Genomic DNA, 19,577 nt, shown 5'->3' with positions numbered 1-19,577 from the left:
CAAACGAACGAACAATTGATTACCCTATGAAATATACAAGTCTGAGTTTCGGCGCCGGTTTTTCATTGTATGTTTAGCATTCTACGGACGTGTCTTTTGTTTCCCGTCTTCTGAGTACATTTTGAGACTCAAGAAAAATTCGAAGAGGGTTGGATGGAGTAAAAAACGGGCAACACGGACTGATGTTTACCGTCATCCTCACAAGAACTATTGTCACTGTGTTGTGGTCTTCCGCAAAACAAACCCTTGGCAAACCAAATGAAACCCTTGATAACCTTCAGTACACCAATTGCAACAGTAAGATAGTACAGCCACAAACTAATAAAATCAGAAATACCCAAACCACTTAAGAGCTCTCTTTTGATTTCTACGACGATAACTAACGAATCAACCTCATCCCTTAATCTCCACAACAATAACTAAGGGTGTAAGTTTTGCTCGGCAGCCCGAGGCCCAGTACCGTCCGCCCTGTCCCATGACAGCCCATGGGTGACCGTGGCCCTTTACGGGCTGGCCCAACCTAGCCCATTTAAATAAGAGGGCGGACACAGGCCACAATTCAAATTTTCTTGCCCGGCCCAATATCCTCCATATTATCCCGTCAATGCTACCCGCCATGTTAGCCCGCCAGTGTTATCCATTTACCTAGCCTAGGTGACTGTTCTCATTTGTTTTATCCTAGAATATACTTGGTACATATACTTAATACAGTCAACCCTCATAGTTTTCATATGTATTTCTTAACTTTTATTCCATTGGAGTCTAATTTTGTTAACCATATAGAGAAAATATTGAGCAAAATCTAAGGCAGTTTCCTTTTCTGATGATTCAATTCAGGAAAAATTATAGGAAGTTTGGTTTATCTTATTCCCATCTCAATTCTCGTATTTAATTATTAATTTTAAGTAAAACTTGTGTATTATTACTACTTTCTTTTTATTTTTAACAATATATATGTATAATATATATATATTTGTTTGTAATATTCAAGGCCCTCCCGGCCCTACCCGCCCGAGCCCAAATTACAAAACAGGCTTGGGTAGGCCATGGGTACTAACTGTAGATAAATAACCCTGCCCGCCCAGCCCTTTTAATTTCATGGATAAGAGATGTTCTGGCCCGCCCTATACCGTCCCATTTAATAAATAGGTCGGGCAGCCCGGCCCGGCCCAATTTACACCCCTAACAATAACGCTCCAAAAGCCGCGCTTAATGCCACCTTTTCAACCCATTTTTCCCTCCTTGCACTTCCGAAAATTGTATCATCTACAATAGGTCTTCCGAAAGTCCTTTGTTGGAAAACGATTAATAAAAAAATAATTTTTTAAAGTTTAAATAAAAAATTATAATTTATTGTTTTCTTTTGTGAATGAAACTTTTTAGTCCCACATTGTGGAGTTTCCAATTTTTAGTAGTTTTAAGAATCGATATAAACTTATTAGTCCCACATTGTGGAGTTTCCACTTCTTAAATTTTTTTATTCCATTATATAAAGAAATTCACTGCTTTTGTAAAATCGATGGGAAAGGGGTTGCTCTATATTTTAGAGGGACCCCTAAGGGAAAATATTTTATAGCGTTTCTTAAGAGTTCACGATTTTCCTTAACGGTTTTTTCGGAGTTGCCAAGCTCAAGTTGAGCATCTACTACATATGCTAGTAGTAGGTGTAGTAGGGTGTTTTATCCTGGAGATATCCGTCCTGTGAGGGCTATAGCATCACTCTTGAGTGTAGCCGGGGGCTAATGTCTTAAGGGCAACGTGTTGAACACGTGACTCACTCTGTTTTTCCAAAGTTTTGCCTTGTTGCTGTTGTGGAGATATGAGAGCTCGTTCGTTTCGTCAATCGATCACTTCCATTATAAAGGAGCTAAGTATCAATAACTTTTGCTTATTTGATTTTTTCTTTTTTTATTATTGCACCCAACAATCTTAAGACATTATAATTTGTAATAATCGAAAATGGTTGGTTGGTTTGTGAATCATGGATGTTAATTGTGGAGTGAAAAACAAAAAAATTTTTGGTCAGCTGTAGAGTTTCGAGATTATCTCTTAACCTAGAAGGAATTTCGATGAACCCTTTTGACACAACGTAGTAGACATCCTGATAGTTACCCACGTAAAATTTCAGAATTTTTGGAGTTGTAAAAGTATTTTTTGATATTTTACAAAACAGACAAATGTCCTGAAAAATTCTGACGGGCAAACTTTTGTTGTTAACTAAAGTATTTTTTGGGGTAACATGAGTTTTTTGATATGGTGGTTCAAACGAAGTTTGTAAATCTAGATATTATCTTCAAAACTCATATTTTATCTTCCGTTTCGGAACTAAGGTTTGTGAGATGTGGTGTATTAGGTGATTGGGAAATTACCGTGTCCGTGGTCAGAGTATAAACGAAGATTGTGACATGAAATTGAAAAGGAACATGGCTACCAGGCGCATGTGGATGAACACAAGTCTTCCAAAGCTGACAAAGGCGAGAACATCAAACACAACTCTAAGCGTAGTCTTCATAAGAAAGGTATGTTTCGTAAAACTGAATCCGGCATTACTTTAATTAAGGGATTGTTATGTTTGTAAAATTCCTGGCCATACGGCAGTAAAGTGTAGACAACATAAAACCTTAATAAGTAAAAGTTAATGCTAATTTAGTTGAAACAAATTAGAACGAGTTCATTGACATGATGTCGGAAGTTATTTTAATAACCAATGTGAGAGACTGGTGGGTGGACTCTGGAGCCACTAAGTATGTTTGTTGAAACAGAGACCTGTTCACCTCTTATCAGAGGATAAGGGATGTCGAGAAACTCTATATGAGTAACTCATCTGCGACAGAGGTTGCATAAAAGGGAAAGGTCGAGCATAAGTCATATCTGTAATATTCTCACACTGAATGAAGTTTTCATGTTCCGAGCATATGAAAAATTTGTATCTTGTTCTCTTGAAGATGGTAAAAGATTGAAGATCTTAATTAAATGTGGAAAACTTGTTATAACTAAGGGTATTGATTTTTAGGCAACAGTTATAGGACTTAGGGTCTATATAAGTTTGAAGGAAAATCTGATGAAGTGAACATAGTTGATTCTTGTGCTTTCTTTTGTGTGTCTTTGAATGTTTTGCATGGTAGACTTGGAACCGTAAAATTATAAGTCAATGTATAAACTGCCTAGCATAGGCTTCGTACCCAAATTTAGTTTGGATCTTGAACACAAAAGTGAAATGAATATGCTATAAAATCTTTTAGCACAAATGTTCATAAATTCTAATCCCTTAGAATTAATTCAGTTAGGCCTAGTTGACATGAGTTCAACCCAAAACACTATGGTAAAAGATGGTTTATAACTTCCGTAGATGATTGTACGAGGTACTATCTTGTATAATTGCTTAGGGATAAGGATGATGCCTTAGAAGCCTTAAGATGTATAAACTTGAAGTTGATAACCAATTAGAAGCCTTGAACATATTAATTGTATCCTTAAGGAGATATAATTACCATGTTGATTAGTTCAGGATTACCTGCGGTCTTGTGGGAGGAGGAAGTCCTCTTAACTAGTATATCCTGAATATAGTACCCTTAAGGATCAGATGAAACTCCATATGATTTATGGAAAGGTAGATGACCTTCTTATGAATATGTCAAAGTGTGGGGGTGTTTGATTAATATTGTCATTCCTCTTCCTAGAAGAACTAGATAGAAACCAAAAATGTTGATTGTGTCTTCATATAAGGTATGCTGAGTATACTTCTACATATAGATTTTTGGTTGTGTGTTCTGATTTTTCAGACTTTGGTGTGATTTTTTCTGACTTTGTTGTAAATACTATTACATAATCTAGGGATGCTGAGTTCTTTGAACATGTTTATTCTTAAACCTGTACCTCATTAGAGATGTGTTGTTGATCCCCTAGATTTATTTTCAAATAGTCGGAACTTATCTTAAAGGAAGATAAAGTTAAGGTTGAGCCTAAGAGAAGTAAAAAAATTAGACTTGAGACTTCTTATGAAGCCGACTTCATAACATTCCTAGCTTAGTCTAAGCCCTGGACTTGTAAAGAAGCCTTGGTATCTACTGAAACACCATTCTGGTAAGAAGCTTCATTTAGTGAAATGGACTCAGTCCGTCGGAACCTGACTTGGGAGGTTTATAGTTTACCTCCAGAGAATAAGACCATGAGATGTAAATGAGTCTGTAAGAGGAAACATTAGGTATATGGAACTGTAGAAGAATATTAGGCTAAGTTGGTAGTTAAAGGCTATAAACTAAAAGAAGGTGTATATTTCCTTGATTCTTATTCACATGTGACGAGATTTACTTACGTTGAGATGCTAATTGTTATTGCCGTCATAAACAAATTAGAGATACATCAGATGGATGTTAAGACAGCTTTTCTAAAATCGTGAATTAGATAAAGAAATTTACATATACCAACCTGAGGACTTTGTAGTGAAAGGTTATGATGACAAAGTTTGTAAGTTGAACAAAATTTTGTATGGTTTATAAAATAAGCACGTAAACAGTGACATGGAAAATTTGATCATGTGATAATGTGTAGTGGATTTAAGTTAGTGAATCTTACAAGTAACTTGTTAAGGATGCCTGTGTGATTGAATGCTTGTATTCTGATGATATGCTTATAATTGATACAAACATAGATGTGATTAATTCCACTAAAAACATGCGCTGAATGAGAACGTTGACTTGAAAGACTTAGGCCCTGTTGATGTAATCTTAGGGATGAGGATTAGAAAATAATCTAACATATGTAGTCTTAGTCATTCTCATTATGTTGAATTTTGTGCTTAAGAGATACAATCAGTGTGATTGTAAGCCTGCTTGTCCTCCGTACGATTATTCTTGTAGACTCAAGAAAATTAAGGATAGTGGAGTATCTTAACTTGAATACTCAAGAGTTATAGGATGTCTGATGAATTTAATGAACTGTAAGTGTCCAGACATTTCCTTTAGTGTGAGTAAGTTAAGTAGATATACTTGTTGTCCATAGAAAGAGCATTGGGATGCACTTAGTAGAGTATTACGGAACCTAAAATACTCTATTACCTTTTGTTTGGTTTATGAAAGGTATCTTGTTGTCCTTGAGAGACTTTGTGATGCAAACTGGATAGTTGACTCAGAGGAGTCTTAAGTCTACGAGTGGACATGTTTTCACTCTAGCAGGAAGGTTTGTTTTGGAAGATTTCCAAACATACATATATTGCTCAATTCATTATGGAATCTGAGAGTATTGCGATAGATAAAGCACGAGAGGGGGCTGAGTGCCTAAGATGCTTTTTAGAAGACATTCCTCTCCGGCATAGGCCTGTGCCAGCTATATCTATATATTGTGTTAGCCAAGCTATAATAGCTAAAGCTAGAAATAAATAATCTCAATTGGCGTTATTTCCATTGATTGAATAAAGTCCAAGGAGAATATCGTGCAACCTTTGACGAAAGGTTCATCCAAAGAGATTGTTAGAAACACATCGAAGGGGATGGGGCTTAAGCTCATAAATTAAACTTTCCATGAAGGATACTCAACCTTGCTGACTAGAAATCCCAAGATGAAGGTTTCGAATGAGACAACTAATTTATGGTGGGTAAAGGTAAACACTATCTGAGAATTTTTTTCTCTGTCCCTTCCCTATGGTGTAGACGTGATAGTGTGACTGCATGTGAAGGATGACTTTTAAGAAGTCTTAATGAGTTCTATAGTTTCAATTTAAGATTGAAGTGGGGTGTAGCAGTAACACTCTTTATGGAAACTCACCTATATGAATGAGGAAGTGGGCCGCTTCCTATGAGAATATGAGCTTTGATTCTGTAGAGCATTCTGAGAAACAGGATATGTCCAGGCCAAATTGGACAAAACGGCACGAGCTTGGCAGCAATCTTGGAGATATCACCCGTGGTTGTTATCGCGAATTACATCAAATGCTAGCAGTTCAAGACATAGTTCACTGTCTCTAGCAAGTAATTCCGGTAATATCTCACTAAGCAAAGGTTCAAGACCTCATGGACACCTCTGCCTAAAATGGTATTTCCTGCGCTTTTTATGTGATTTTCGTTTTGATGGTTTTGGTATTACTGGAACTTAGGACCTAAAGGTCACTAAGGGTTCACTAGTTCATGGTTTTTCACTTTGGTGAAAGATACCTATAGTCTCACCATGTGAGAACTAAAGATGAATGCTCTCAATATTATTATGATTTATGCAATCCATAGTAAGACCTGGGGTCAACACACTTTTGTGTGAGGGAGAGGACGTCGAAATGACTAGTATGATTTCAACACTTGCACGATCAGTCGGTTTGGATCGTGAGGTTGGGATGTTGATTTACCAAGATCTATTTGTTTTTTCATGTTTTATTGAGTTTTCATTCATGTCTTCCGACAGTCCTTTGTTGAAAAACGATTAATAAAAAAATAATTTTTTAAAGTTTAAATAAAAAATTATAATTTATTGTTTTCTTTTGTGAATGAAACTTTTTAGTCCCACATTGTGGAGTTCCAATTTTTAGTAGTTTTAAGAAACTATATAAACTTATTAGTCCCACATTGTGGAGTTTCCACTTCTTAAATTGTTTTATTCCATTATATAATGAAATTCACTGCTTTTGTAAAATCGATGGGAAAGGGGTTGCTCTATATTTTAGAGGGACCCCTAAGGGAAAATATTTTATAGCGTTTCTTAAGAGTTCACGATTTTCCTTAACGGTTTTTTCGGAGTTGCCAAGCTCAAGTTGAGCATCTACTACATATGCTAGTAGTAGGTGTAGTAGGGTGTTTTATCCTGGAGATATCCGTCCTGTGAGGGCTATAGCATCACTCTTGAGTGTAGCCGGGCGCTAATGTCTTAAGGGAAACGTGTTGAACACGTGACTCACTCTGTTTTTCCAAAGTTTTGCCTTGTTGTTGTTGTGGAGATATGAGAAGCTCGTTCGTTTCGTCAATCGATCAATTCCATTATAAAGGATAAGTATCAATAACTTTTGCTTATTTGATTTTTTCTTTATTTTAATTATTGCACCCAACATCCTTCCCCAATGAAGCATAGTTTCATGCAAACCAATAAAGAAAACACAAAATTGGTTAAAAAAACCAAAATCAACAATTCCTGGGTGAAAAGGACATTTAGATTTTGATAATGTTTAAATGGACAAAAATGTAAAATAGCCAGGATATAAACAGTTTCATCCTGCCCATTTTCAAATACTTTTTTTTATTTTTAATTTACATTAGGATGCATCCAGTTTCATCCTTGCTATTTTTTAAGTTTAAGTCAGGATGAATCCAGTTTCATCTTTGCTATTGTTTTGGTGTCCATTTCACCCATACTAATTTTTACTCGTCCATTTGAACCATGTTTTAAAAATATTTGGACAAATGACAAATTTTCCGTAAAGAAAACAATCCTACTTGGCAACAAACCACTCTTGTGAGCACCATAGTCATCAGGACGAATACCGGAGATGAAAATAGCTTCAATCCCGAAAACAACAGTTAGTTGTACACAAAGGAAAACCTATGCGATATGAAGACGAATTTGAAGAGGTGACCCATGGAAAAGTGTATTTCCCGTTAAACCATGAAAAAGAGCCGCAGCACAGAAAAATAATAGAAGACATTGAAGTAGAGCAGGATTGACGTTGAGAAAGAGAGATAGAAGGAAAGAAGATGGTAGGGAAGGGTACACTGTACATAAGAGAATCCAGCTAGTAATAGCAATGAGAGAGGAAGAAGAAGACTTGAACTGATTAATATGAAGGTATAAACTGGTACCTTAGAATTGGATTCATAAAGAACCTCCTTATTTTTTGTTCCCCTTCCTCACAACTCATTATTCAATCTAGCTTCTTCCAACGTTCTTCTTAAAACCCAAAAACAATAAAAACTAGATGAACTTTCTTTTTCTTGGGTAATTGATGATGCAAACTAGATGTACCTGTTTTGGTATAATATATGAAGTCTTAATCATATGCTGTCTTTATATGCAACAAACTGAGTTGTCGGCACAATCGCTTATAGTTGTTCACATTCTCTCATGTATTGGCTCATTCATTTTGCAAACTTTTTTAAATAATTATGCTAGCTACCATGTTATTGATATGTACAATTAGAAGATGATAATAATGATAAGTGTGGTATGGGTTTGTACTTTACAAATTTCGAACGCTTGCTAAATTATCAATTTGATTAAGTGTACAACTATAATGGCAATCAATTGAAGCAAGGGCATGCTTATGTCTGCCTACGTAACCGGAGGAGGCAGAATGCAATCCTGCTAGGGTAAGGAGACTATTTTGTGAGCTTTGAAACTTAATGAAACATCCATTAACATCTTCTTTGTTAGGGATTGAAAGAATGTTACGAAATCTTTTACTTTTTTGAAAATTCTTTAGGACTTAAACTATGTCAGTCTCTTTTAAAACTTTACAAATAGTTTTTAGTTTGTCTTGCCGAAGGTTGATACTCTTGCCAAAGGTGTTAGGAAGAGTCAGTAGCTTATTTTAATTACAAGAAAATTTAGTGACAAACACAATATAGACGTACGGGGCCATCTTTAAGCGCTACAGCACTCCAGCGGCCAAATTTATGTAGTTGCATCTGTGTGTTGCAAGAAAATATGTAACTAAAGCTTCGCAGCGACACTATAGTCGCTATAGATGTTCTGGTATAATAATCAGCAACCGTAATACTTGATCGTCATACACTTCCTGTGACTGGCGCATTTCAGTCTTATAGCATTTTATGTTTTTGTAGGTATTTTTGGAGAAATAAACTTTTGTGGAGCTTATTTTTTTCTTCGACTTTATATTGGGCACTGCTCAGAGTTTATCTAAGTCTTTTTTTTAATGCAATTTATCTAGATAATTAATAGGGAGAAAGCCACTTTTACCAGGGAAAAAACTGATTTTTGTCAAACTTATTAGACTTTGGGTGGATCTAAAATTAAGCTTCCTCGTCAATAACTGTTCTTAGATTTTGATTTCATGTATAATCCTTTACCCAAACTATGGAAACCGTAAAACCCTAACAACATCAAGTATGTTCAAAGTGTTCAGAGATTATTATCTTAATCCCAAAGATACTGAAGCGAACGGAAGAAAAAGATCGTAGTTATACTAAATCTCCGGCAACAAAAGAGGATCAACAATTTAAGGGTGACCATTGATCAGTTGGTTCAATTCGCTTTTCCTTTATAATGGCGTCATTAGCTTACTACTTTAATTTTTTGTTTGCATATACAACTTACATTTTTATATTGCATAATGTTATCTCTCGATGATGAACATAAGGTTCGTTAGTCAGTTCGTGATAGGTGAGTGAAATTAAACATGTAATGACGGACACAGGAAGTGTTGTCGGGTTGCCCTATGCAGGAGGGAAATTACAGTTTATGAAGCAATAAGAAATTAGGCTAATTCCATATTGTTCGTGTTTTAATCACAGATGATTTAAGAATTTTCAATGGTTACACTTTGGGTTAGGATATAGGGTAAAGGGTGAGATGGAAATCAAACTCCAACAATAATTATTGACAGGGGGAAAGCTTATTATTAAATTCACCCCATATTGATCCAAAGTCAACAAGAGTAGAACATGATCAGCTTCCCCTTCAGTAAAAGTGGCTTTCCACCTATTAATTATCTTTATCTAAGTCAATGAATGTGTTATTATTATTTTAAAAAGAAAAAATGTGTATTACTCCATGAATTACGAATATTAGGGACAGACTACGCCCGGGTTAATTTTCATGTTAGTACATTCGAAAATGCCAAATATTATCATCTACCAACTTTAAGTTCTTTTTTTTTGTTGAGAAAAGACACTATTTCATTAACTGAAAAGACCATTACAAACTTCATTTAGGGATACTTTTCTCAGTATACCGTCTAAGAAAAGAGGAGGAGAATCCCAAATGTTTTTCAAATTAAACTTTCTAGCCCTACGCGCAAGACTGTCTGCCAACTTATTTTTACAACGCTTAATATAAACAACCTTACAAGATAAACTACTAGAAAGGGAAATACGACAATCTTTTAAGAGATCAAGACATCGCCAATCCAGAACGCCCTTGCCGCTATTCACAAAATCAATCATTTGAAGACAATCACTTACTAAGAGGACTTTGGAAAGATTCATATCTCTTGCCCAAGAGATAGCCAAAATGAGCGCAGTTGTCTCAGCACCAACAACACTAGAAATCAGTTCAAAATCCGCTCTAAGACTCTTTATTCTCCCTGCAATATCACAAAGTATAATGCCAACACCCATGTTAAATTTTTTAAAAGATCCATCCATGAACATAATATAATCAAAATCCTGCCAACTTTAAGTTCAATACTTTATTTTTCGTTCTTTATTTTTTAGAGTGGTGGATAGATGTGTAGGAACGCAAAATTATGCAAAAACATGTCATCAAAACATTAGTTTCGAATTGATTGTTGTTTAAACTCTATCAGACATGTTACCGCAACAATATCTAGAACAAGAGGTTGATCAAGTGGATGTCTACCCCAAACTATGCTGTGTCTGCAAATTAGTCGTAGAAATCAAGGTTGGATTCATTTTAGGAAAAAATGAAATGTATCCGGTATGGGGATTTTTTTCCTCAAACACGTTCTTTTGCAGAAATTCTTAGTTAACTTTGTCTAACACAGTTGATGATGTCGGGAAAAACAAGAAAACAACCGACGTTTATTTATGGCGACTAACACTGTGGCAGATGAGAACCATCAGCATTTATTTATGCATTGCTTGTCTTCATCTCTTTTGGCTTAGATGTGTGTTGCCAATTGATATCCAGACGTTACTTCATGTTTCGAAATCTCAAGGATATTAGTGTTGAATATTTGATCAATATTCAAATTGGGTATATATTAAATATATGTTTTGGTTAAATGTAACCTGGAAGAGATAAGGGAAAAGAAAGACACAAGTTAGTTATGGATATTCCAGTTTGATCTGAATAGACATGTCCAACTGGGTACATTGGTTCCTAACTGCCTAAGAGATATTTCCATACATTAACTGGCTATATCAATTGGCGCCTTCTCGAATAGGTTTCAAAGAGACGTGTCTGTGTCTCTTTATTATCTATAAAAGGAGTTCAAGTAACACTTGAAAAGTACGAAAAATTCTCATCTCCCTCTTTCTTAAACGAGTAGTACAATGCCAATTTAGAGTTCAAGGATGATTCTTCGATTATTGTTGATCGCCGATCACGCAAAGGCTTAATTGTATCTTAGGAAAAAGTTTGCATTCGATCCTGTAACAAACTCTTAGTGAGTGGGAGCAAATAACGTTTTAAGAAAAGCGATTACCCGACTTCAAGCCATTCATGTTTCGATTCCATACCCTAAATTTTCCAACAATCTTAAAACGTTAATTGTTTTTCTAACAATGAAATCAGGAACTACATGGCTTTGTGCACTTCTGGCTATTTGGTTTTTAAGTCGCTTTTCAAAGATATTATGGTCGAGTTTTCATGAGTTTCAAAGATGGAGACAAGGAAAACGAAAGATGAACGGAGAAAGAGATATTGTGTGTTACTTCAACATAGAAGTCACTAACAAGCTGGTTAGGACAAGATTAGAAAATTGATGTAATCCTAAGGGAATTAGAAGTCATCTAGTTCTAAGAAAAGGAAAGACATGTAATAAGGTAATAGGACTAGGAAAAGGAATTCATAGTTCTATATATATATGATCACCAAAGTTGTGATTGATCATATGAGCAAGATTAAAGCTTGTGTTTAGTTTTGAGAGATTTTCTAAACATCAATAAAGAGAGTTGTCTTTATATAAGCTAAGTTTCATCTTGCAGTTTCCATTAATTGGTATCAAAGCTTGTTTCTGAGCCATGGAAAACGAAACCACCATTGTGGGTGCAAAACAGTTCACGCCACCATCAATACAAGTTCCAATCCTCAACACCACAAACTACACAGTATGGGCCATGAGAATGAAGGTACTGATGAAAATCTACAAAGTTTGGGAAACAATTGATCCTGGTACATTGGACCCAGACAAAAACAATGTTGCCATTGGATTACTCTTTCAAGCAATACCAAAATGTCTTGTTCTACAAGTTGGTGAACAGGAAACTTCAAAGAAAATTTGGGATGCAATAAAGGAACGTAATCTCGGAGCTGATCGAGTTAAAGAAGCCCGTCTGCAAACCTTAATGTCTGAATTTGAAAGAATGAAGATGAAAGACACTGATACTATTGATAGCTTTGCAGGAAAGCTATCAGAGATAGCCTCAAAAGCTGCGTCACTTGGACAATCCATTTATGAAGATAAACTGGTAAAGAAGTTTCTCAATAGTTTACCAAGATCCAAGTATATTCATATCATAGCTTCTCTCGAACAAGTCTTAGATTTAAAGAAGACTAGCTATGAAGTTATAATTGGAAGATTGAAAGCATATGAAGAAAGAATCCTTGATGAAGAAAACAATGGAGAAACTCAAGGAAAACTCTTGTACACAAACTCTTATCAACAAAACTCTGCGACAAGAGGAAGAGGTCGTGGAAGAGGTGGTAGAGGAAACAGAGGCCGAGGAAGGGGAGGAAGGTTTAACTAACAAGATAGAACAACAAGTCAGAATGATCAAAACCAAGGGAAAGAAAAGAAGGATAGATCAAACATTATTTGTTACAGATGTGATAAACCAGGACACTTCTCCTCTGTATGCCCTGAAAGAATACAAAAGATGGAAGAAACAAACAAGAATAAAACAAGGGAAGCAGATACAGCTCTTTTCATGCACGAAGTTGTATTCTTAAACGAAGGGAAACTAATACCAAAGAACTACGAATCAAAGGATGGAGAAGAAGGAATCTGGTATTTAGATAATGGAGCCAGCAATCACATGAATGGTAAGAGACACTGCTTTTCTGAACTCAATGAGAAAATCAAAGGACAAGTGAAGTTTGGGGATGGATCTTCTGTAGAAATTGAAGGGAAAGGATCAATTCTATTTCAGAGCAATACCGGAGAACAGAAGGTTGTCACAAACATCTACTTCATCCCAAACTTACAAAGCAACATTCTAAGTTTATGACAAGCTACAGAAGTTGGATATGATGTTAGAATGCGACAAGATTATCTAACAGTTCATGACCCAAGTGGAAGACTTTTAGTTAGAGTCCCACGTTCACAGAATAGACTCTACAAGATAAGTCTCATGATTGGAAGGCCATTGTGTCTGAATATGAGACTGGAAGATCAGACATGGAAGTGGCACGCAAGGTTAGGACACATAAGTTTCAGAACCTTAAAGGCAATGTCTCAGAACAAGATGGTTCGAGGACTACCACAGATAAATGATGAAGCAAAAATCTGTGAATCATGTTTAGTTGGGAAACAAACTCGTCAAGGTTTCCCAAAAGCAACAACATTCAGAGCCTCAAAGCCATTAGAGCTTCTTCATGCTGATTTATGTGGTCCTATTACACCACAAACCCTTGCAAATAACAAATACATATTTGTTATTATAGATGACTTCTCAAGATATATGTGGTTTATTCATATGAAAGAAAAGAGTGAAGCATTTGACAGATTCAAAGCTTTCAGAAATCTGATAGAAGAATAAGAAGAAGAAGAGATCGATGAAATAACTCAACCCATTCCACTGCAAAAATCAACAAGACAGATACAAAAGCCACAGTATCTGGAGGATTGTGTTCTTCAAGCTGCAGAAGAATGTGAGATTATGCTTCTTTCTGTTAATGATGAACCAAGGAATTTTCAGGAAGCAAAGGTCTCGACTAAATGGACACAAGCATGTAGAGAAGAAATTATTTCAATCAACAGAAACAAGACTTGGTTTCTAGTTGATAAGCCAGGTGGGGTAAAAGTGATTGGCCTCAAGTGGATCTTCAAGGTTAAAAGAAATGTTGATGGAACTATTAAAAAATATAAGGCAAGACTTGTAGCTAAGGGATACGTTCAAGAATCATGCATAAACTTTGATGAAGTTTTTGCACCAGTTGCTAGACTAGAGATAATTCGTCTCTTAATAGCAGAAGCAGCATCAAACTCATGGGAAATCACCACTTAGACGTTAAAAAAGCATTCTTACATGGTGAATTGCGAGAAGATGTGTATGTTGAACAACCAGAAGGTTTTGAAGTAAAAGGACAAGAGCATAAGGTTTATAAGTTATCAAAATCTCTATATGGTCTAAGACAATCTCTTCAAGCCTGGAATACAAAGTTAGATCAAATCTTAAGAGAAATCAGATTTGTTAAGTGCTCTAAAGAAACATCAGTATACAGAAGAGAAGAAAAGGGAACGCTTCTTGTGATTGCAGTCTATGTAGATGATCTATTTTTGACTGGCAACTCCCTTAAGGTGATCAATGAGTTCAAGAGAGAAATGTCATCAAAGTTTGAGATGTCAGACCTCGGAAAACTCACTTATTACCTTGGCATAGAAGTCCATCAAGGAGTAGATGGGATTCAGATTAAACAAGAAGCTTATGCAAGGAGAATTCTGAAAGAAGCAGGACTTGAAACTTGTAATCCAACTAAAGTACCAATGGAGTTTGGACTTAAAGTTTCAAAGGCACAAGAAGAAGCAGAGATTGATTCAACGAGTTATAGAAGAAATGTTGGATGCCTAAGATACTTGTTACCCACAAGACCAGACTTGGCTTTCTCAGTGGGAGTGGCTAGTCGTTATATGAAGAGTCCACGCAAGTCTCATGGTGATGTAATAAAGCAGATATTGAGATATCTAAGAGGAACAATCAGCTGTGGATTGAAGTATGGTCGAGGAGGATCAAAAGGAATTGTTGGGTATAGTGACAGCAGTCATAATATTGACCAAGATGATGGAAAAAGTACAACTGGTCATATATTTTATCTAGGAAAGCACCTATTACATGGTGTTCACGGAAGCAAGACACTGTAACCCTCTCATCCTGTGAAGCTGAGTTTATGGCTGCAACAGAAGCAGCTAAACAATCAATATGGCTGCAACAGAAGCAGCTAAACAATCAATATGGCTTCAAGAACTGTTGGGTGAAATCAAAGGAAGAGAACCTGAAAAAGTTCTCATCAAGATTGATAATAAGTCTGCAATTGCACTCACTAAAAATCCAGTGTTTCATGGGAAGACGAAACACATTCACAAAAGGTATCATTTCATACGAGAATGCATCGATAAGGAGGTCATTAACGTAGAACACATACCTGGAACTGAGCAGAAAGCAGATATATTGACAAAGGCATTAGCTCGGATCAAGTTTGAAGAAATGAGACAATTGATTGGAGTACAAGATATGTCACGGTAAGGTTGAAGCTTAACGGGGGAAATGTTGGATTAACTTCAACATAGAAGTCACTAACAAGCTGGTTAGGACAAGATTAGGAAATTGATGTAATCCTAAAGGAATTAAAAGTCATCTAGTTCTAAGAAAAGGAAAGACATGTAATAAGGTAATAGGACTAGGAAAAGGAATTCATAATTCTATATATATGATCACCAAAGCTGTGGTTGATCATATGAGCAAGATTAGAGCTTGTGTTTAGTTTGAGAGATTTTCTAAACATCAATAAAGAGAGTTGTATTTATATAAGCTAAGTTTCATCTTGCAGTTGCCATTATTGTGGTTGTTCCGGGAGACTTATACTTTCCACGGAGACTGATGTTAAAATCAGTTATTGGTATTTCATTTGGTAGTGATCCAAATACATGTTTGGACGTGCACGAAACAGGAGCGAACATTGGGAGTTTTCTGAAAATTAGTTTCTGCTTCTTTAAACTCTTTTATTCCCTTTTGTTGAGTATTTTAATTACCCCAAGAAAGTTTTCGTTGATTAATCTTTCTTTATATGTTCAAAAAAAGAAAAAGGAAAGTTAACACCAGAGAACAAGGAGGGAAGAAATATTGAAAATGTCCTTGTGCGACTCCTCCCTGCCATAAATCGTTGGAAGAATTGTCGTTGCAACCGGAAATATCAAAACCAGTTGCTAGGCGTTGTTTCCTGAGAATGATGAATAAATTCCTAACGACCAGTGCTAGGATATTGCAGTTGAATCAGATAAGTACATTTCTATAAGTTTTGTTGTGAATACATCATTTACAAATACTTGTGTCTTGATCATTTTATGATTGGTTTGCATAAATATGTTTGGTTGCATATTAGGCGTTTGAATAAATGTCTAAGTCAGAAAATTATCATTATAACCAAACCTAAAATATATGTGAACATGGATTTAACTTGGTCGTATTCGGTCAAAAGAATCTACATTTTTTGCTATAACGGGATAGAGTATACTATGTATTTTACTGACCGACTCGATCGTTTTGTATGATCATTGGAATTGAAAAGTCAAGTATACTCTAATTTAACTATGCTGGAGCATTGGTTGGTGCCGTTATGGTTTGAATATCTTGCTTGGTGTTGCTGATGGATGAAGTGAAAAGATACTTCTTAGTAGTGGGTATAAAAGTGTGAGATTTAAGTTTTGCCAAATTGCCCAGAGACTACTCGAAATGTTGAAGTTGGATAGCAAGTGAGATAAATTCCATGTGTCACTAGAGAATATTTGTATTCCCCTTGGCTGTACAAGCCCAATTTAAATTGTGCTACATACCAGTGGTAATGGTAGTTTCATAACATGAGAATGTTTTGAAATATGGGGGAGAAGACAAGAATTGACAGTACTTGGACTGTACAGTTAATAATTCAGTGTTTTTTTGAGGGACGTGGTTAATCGGAGTTTCAGGTTGATTCTGACCCCGCCATAAAAAAATTTAGGCAATTTTATAAATTTTTGGACAAAATAATCTAAAAAAATATCTTTTACCCCATAATATTAGAAAAAAAAATCTTATAATTATCAAATATATATTGAAAATATTAGAAAATAATAATTAAATTCCATCAATGAAACACATAAACAAATAATTAAAAAGAATAATGTTTATGCTTAAAATCTGCACCATGACATTAATCTAAGAATTAAATCGTCCATTCAAAAAAAAATGTCCAACGTCCAATTACACTTCTAAAAATTAAACCAGCCCTCATTACAGCTTCAAGCTGCTAATAATTAAACTAATTTCAATTTTAATTAAGATTGAGATAAAAATAAAAAAATAATTTATCAGATTTAGATGATTAGTACCTGTTGAAAATCGAATTGTACTTCTTCTTTCCTCCGGAAAAACTGATAAATCCTATCGAATGATCAAAATATAAAATTATTAAAAGAAAAAAAAAATCAATTCTAAGAAGAAGAAAAAAAATCGTGATGAGAACCAAAACAAAAAACTCAATTTTGTTTCAATGCAGTTTTTCATAGTAAGATTATTCATTACAATAAAAATAAAAAGTAAATAAAATAAATTCTATTCTTAGACGTAGAATAAATGCTCAATATTTTTTGGACAAAAATGTTCCCACAAATAAATGAAATTAATAAAAATTAGTTAAACAAAAAACTTTTCGTGAGTAGTAAAACTTTAATTTGAACCAAAAATAAAACAATTTCCGAAAATGAATCAATAGATAAACCAAAATTATATATTTTGAGATTTTTTTTGATAAATATATAACTCAATTTCAAAAGATTTAATATGCGAACAAAAATTAAGGAAGGAAAAATCTTCACAATTTTTTTCTTAGAGAATATATATAAGACATAAATTCCAAAAGTAATAATCTCTTCCTATATAAAAACGCTTGAGAAAAAGCCAAGCCTCATTTTTTTGGTGTGGTTTTTTTTCGTTTTTTTGGTTAATGGATGTTTACGATCGATTATTAATCTGATATGTGGTTGCCATTTATTTTGCAGGATATAATGGAAGTGTGTGCAGACGACTGGCGATGCTTCTCCCTTTTGAAAACTGGTTGGGTGATTTTTATTTTCTTGCTTCTAATTGTTTATTCAAGTAGTATAATTATGAGTTTATTCTATGGAAAAAAACGCCCATAGTTTCTTTGTTCCATAATCTTTTCTTTTGTTTCTGTTGGGTTGATTGATGAATATGAGAGATTGTGTCTCTTTTATCGGTGGTTATTCCCATTGAATCGGGTAAGTGATTTAGTTTATCTTTTTGTTATTTGAGAATTTTCAAATAAAAATTAGTGGTTATTTACTTTTTGAGCCCTGAATTTTTCGATTAGGATGGTAGAGAAGCTTTGTTTGTGGCAGAGATAGTAGAAGTAGAAGAGAATTCATCTCAGCAAGTGTAAAATGTGAAAGGTTCCCCTCTTGTGACAGTAAGAAAACTGTTGCTTTTACCATGTATGTTTACCTGACGAGTTTTTTCTAAAACGCTAAATACGATTGTTGGCGGTTGTCAAAGATGCGATATAATTTTTAGGTTTGTTTTATGGTTTTTTGTTTATTTAATATTAATCCCAGCAAGTAGGACCCATGATACAGTGGGGCTTTTTTCAAACTATAAAGTCTTAACAGACGGAGCAAATGAACTTCTTTCAGTCTGGTTTGAACTCTAACGAAATGGATTACAACATATATAGTACTAACCTGTAGATCAAAATCGAATGGTGTTTCTCTTTTGCAAAGAAACTGTCAAATAATCAAAAATATATACAAAATCATTAGCGTAAAGGCGTATATTATTTGAAACAAAATACAATAGTATTTAAGGGAACAAGCTAACAAAGAAAAGAATAAACTCTTTTCTTATTTTTTTCCAAGCAAAAACAATATATTAGATGGATTTTCATAGTCTTTCCATAGAAAAAAAAAATAAGAAAATAAAACTGTTGCATATAAAATTGTTGCGGCAACTATCATGACTATCTAAAGCGTAGTCATACAAAATTATAAAAATTACATACCTTTATTTTTGGGCCAAGACCTCATTTTTTTTTACGCTGCTTTTTCTTCTACAATGTTGTCTGTTTTGCAGTGGTTGTTGTTGATGGTACCTCTCCTCGGTGTTGTTTGTGTTGCAGTTGTGGATGGTACCCCTATTTTATATATGGGTGAGTTAATAGCTGGTTTTCTTTGTTTTTACCCTCAAATCCACTTTTCAGGTGGTGTAGGAACCCTTAAATCAAAATACATAGCGTGGTATGTTATCTTTTTTTCTTGCCGTTGTTGTTGTTGATGGTGTCACTCCTCGGTGTTGTTTGTGTTGCAGTTGTTGATGGTACCCTCCTTGATATATGGGTGAGTTAATAGATGGTTTTCTTTGTTTTTACCCTTAAATCCACTTTTATAGGTGGTGTAGGAACTGTCAAATCAAAATTCAAGGGCGCGGCATGTTGTCTGTTTTACAGTTGTTGTTGTTGATGGTACCTCTCCTTGGTGTTGTTTGTGTTGCAGTCGTTGATGGTACCTCTCCTTGATATACGGGTGAGTTAATAGATGGTTTTCTTTGTTTTTACCCTCAAATCCACTTTTACAGGTGGTGTAGGAACTGTTAAATCAAAATATAAGGGCGTTGTATGGTTAACCTTTTTTTTTGTAGAATTTTTTACCCTCTCATTCTACTTTTATTGTTGGTATGTATAAGTAAGAAAATGTAAGATCCCAGATTCCGGATTTATGGATGAGTTCATTAATTTTATCTTTCTTTTTTCTATAT

At 34.9% G+C, this 19,577-nt stretch overlaps 1 long non-coding RNA gene across 1 annotated transcript; it reads left to right on the top strand.

The window, feature by feature from the left end:
- Nucleotides 1-18,276: 18,276 nt before the first annotated feature.
- On the top strand, nt 18,277-19,346 carry LOC113341735. Its single transcript, XR_003356106.1, has 4 exons — nt 18,277-18,341; nt 18,897-18,972; nt 19,131-19,159; nt 19,270-19,346. It is a non-coding gene; the product is annotated as an uncharacterized LOC113341735 (long non-coding RNA).
- The last annotated feature ends 231 nt before the right edge of the window (nt 19,347-19,577 follow it).

This window comes from Papaver somniferum, unplaced genomic scaffold (genome assembly GCF_003573695.1).
Source record: "Papaver somniferum cultivar HN1 unplaced genomic scaffold, ASM357369v1 unplaced-scaffold_31, whole genome shotgun sequence".
Classification (NCBI taxonomy): domain Eukaryota; kingdom Viridiplantae; phylum Streptophyta; class Magnoliopsida; order Ranunculales; family Papaveraceae; genus Papaver; species Papaver somniferum.
Note: the sequence above shows the minus strand (reverse complement) of the source record. Positions and strands in the feature narration are given on the sequence as shown.